The following is a 3262-nucleotide window of genomic DNA, read 5'->3' on the forward strand; positions in this document are numbered from 1 at the left end:
TATCAGGGTCTTTAAATGTATAACGTGCAATCAGCCAATGAGAGTCTGGCGCAATCAAATCTACTGTATCCTATATTTGTTTTTGTATTTAATTTGCTAAAAAACACACTATGAGCATTAATAACAAACTAAGGACCTAATTCAGCTTCCGAAGGGTTCCGACCTATTCAGTGTTGGCTGTTTCTCCACGTAGGAATGTTCCCACCTTACAAAAACCAGGTGGCTGGACGAAATAGAAGCAAATCCACCTGCTTTTGACGGAAATAAAGCCAAGGTTTTGGCCATGTTTCCGGCAATCTCAATCTGACATTGAAAGATACGAAAGGTTGAGGCAGGGATGACGGCGCCGGGTGAGCAGAAGATTACACGGCGCCGTTCTCCTGTCTGCTGCCTCCCATACCCACCCGCCGCACTCACCTGTCCCGTGGGAGCAGCTCACCCAGTCCTGTCCCGGCCTGGTGAGCATCATTCCCACAACTAACGGAGACCTATTTCTCATGTGTTACTGCAGCCATTAGTGCAACAGATTTTATTGGTTACAGTATAAAGGTGCCCATACACTAGTAAGATTTATCTGCAGATCTGGCTGGTTGGAACAAAAACATGGTTATGGATGAGTGACAGTTTGTCAGTTTTCCAGCATTTCCAAGCAAATGGTCAACTGTCATTTGCCCTCATCCATAACCAGGTTTTTGTTCCAACCAGACAGATCTGAAGATAAATCTGCGTGTGTATGGCCACTTTTAGGCACCAAAAGTACAAGATCTGTGTTTTCACTGTCATCCGTGTTCTCAGTGCCCATGCTCTGACAGAGCCTTATACACGGTCTATAATGTGGTCTCCATTCTGTACATGCACAGGCAATGGAGCGGATCCTTAACCCCTTCAGTGGTGGGTTTTTTTTCAGTGAGCGCTCCCCACTGGGTGAGTTTTTTATGGGGAAAAAAAAAACCACCACTCTCTCCCCGGGTCCGGGCAGCGCCGCTGAACTGTCAATCAGCCGCTGCCCGGCCCCGCGCCTGCTCCCGGCAGCCGAATTGTCCTAAGCCGGCGCCGTCAATAGAAAACCCGGAGGGGAGGGGGGAGGAGGAGGCGCGGCAGAGGGGAGGGAGCAGCGCTGCCCAACTCTAAACAGTGGCAATCCCGAGAATCTTCCGGGTTTGTCAGACTGGGCACTGAGGCACAGCCCGGAAAATTCTCGGGATTGCCACTGAAGGGGTTAATGAGGACCGTAACTGCTGCATCGGCAAGTGTGCTTGCACTTGCCAATGCCGGCACCTCACAGAGTCCCTGCTGCCGTCGATATCAGGGGCAATAGAGATTGCTAGGTGTGTATGTACCTTTAGATACACTGCATCAAAAAGCCACATACATTATATGGCAAAGCTGTAGTCCTACATGGGTCGCAGCCTTGCCCTCCCGGATCATGCTTATACCAACCCCCCAATCCTCCCTCCTTAGTGCCTAACCCTCCCTGCAGCTTAACCCTATCACCCCCCACCCCCCCCATTGCCTACAGCTAACCCCCCCTGTGGCCTAACATCCCCTTCCCCCATCCCCAAACCTAAACCCTTCCCCCACCAGCATACTTACACATGGGATTCAGTCATTGGCAACTCCAGATAAGACGGTATACCGGTGCTTGTATTACAACAGTTTCCCCATTGCCGACATGGTGACTGCACCGCTTATAATGGTGGATACCAACTGTTTTGTATCTCAACTCTTACAGCATGCACATTTCTTCCAGGCATGTCCTAATCTGCATATATGCAAATATTACAAGTTTTAAAGCTGTCTGCTATACCACCAAGGCCACCACAGGCTATGGAATGATGGGAGTTAAATTACTTTTGATTTGGTTTTAAGGTATATTTGGAAAATAATGAATTCAGTAGTTGGGGAAAAAAACAGAAAAGTAAATACAGATGTGTCCTCATACATCTAACCTCAATCCGCAATGCAGCGTGAAACGCCTGGCGCCAGTCAGCTGACGGGACCTGTGCAAGCCGCTAGTGTCAGACATATTGTCCTACCAAGAATGAGCCTTTGATGAACAGGAGACTGTGCCGATACGTGAGACTTGTATATCTGTGTGCGACTGAGTCTGCATATGAATCCCAATAGAACTTTGTATGGAAAAAGACACAGTCGTTGCATCGTAGCACATTTGCGTACTATTGAGTCTCTGAATCTGCATACAGATATACATATACTGTATGGGTCTTACAGCAAATAAATCAGCGGAGTCTCTTTTTGCAACGCGTGGCGTCTGAGATGCATTTTCGGGAAAGCGTGCAAAAAAAGGTCTGTTTCACGCGAGTGCGGCAAAGGTGTACGACATCACACCTGTACACATGTATTAATTGTGCGTCAAATTGTCTTTGCTCCTCACAACAATGGGCGGAATGTGGGCGGAGACAGTATCAGCAGTTTGTCTCCTTAGCGATTGTGTCTATCGATATAGAAAAGTAATGCAAGTTCAGTCTAGTCAGTGGAATAACTTCCTCAAACAGTAACAGTAGGGGGGTTCCCTAATATACCCCCAGTCCCCCTTATTTGGGGTAGCAAGTGGAAGATTTTTGGAATATTTCCACACTAGCCACCCCTGTGGGTCTGGATCATTGGATAGACATGAACTAGTTCGCCAAGCATTAGGTGGGCATGCATGGAGGTCGACCTGACTGAAGGTTGACATAAGTTAGGTCGACAGGATCATTAGGTCAACATGGGGAAGGTTGACAGCCAAAATGTCGACATGTTTTTTTTTTTTTTCACTTTTTTTGTCCCGAATGTCGACACAGTCAACATGGACACAAACATAGCACCGCGTTACCTCGCCATTCTTCGGGCACGGTGCCTACGCTTGGCACACTAGTGGATGGTAGGGCATGAAACACTGTCTGTTGGGACAGGTCGCTCAAAAACACACCCCCCCCCCCCCGAAAAACCCCATGTTGACCTACCCCAGGTTGACCTAGTGACCCTGTCGACCATCAGTCATGTTGTGAACGTGTCCCACCCCTGTTGCCTTCCCAAACAAAAAAAAAGCCGGCCGAAAGGTTTTGCAACAGCAGAGGTAGCAACACGTGGCCCTCCAGCTGTTGTGGGACTACAGATCTCAGCATGCCTTGTACTACATATATTTAGCTATTAATGCATACTAAAACGGTGACATGGCTTGCTGGGATGTCTAGTTCCCCAACAGCTGGAGGGCCCATGTTGGATAGAACAAGTTAACAGGTTAAACTGGATATTGCAC

Source organism: Crinia signifera, chromosome 19, assembly GCF_055691185.1.
Source record: "Crinia signifera chromosome 19, ASM5569118v1, whole genome shotgun sequence".
Classification (NCBI taxonomy): Eukaryota; Metazoa; Chordata; class Amphibia; order Anura; family Myobatrachidae; genus Crinia; species Crinia signifera.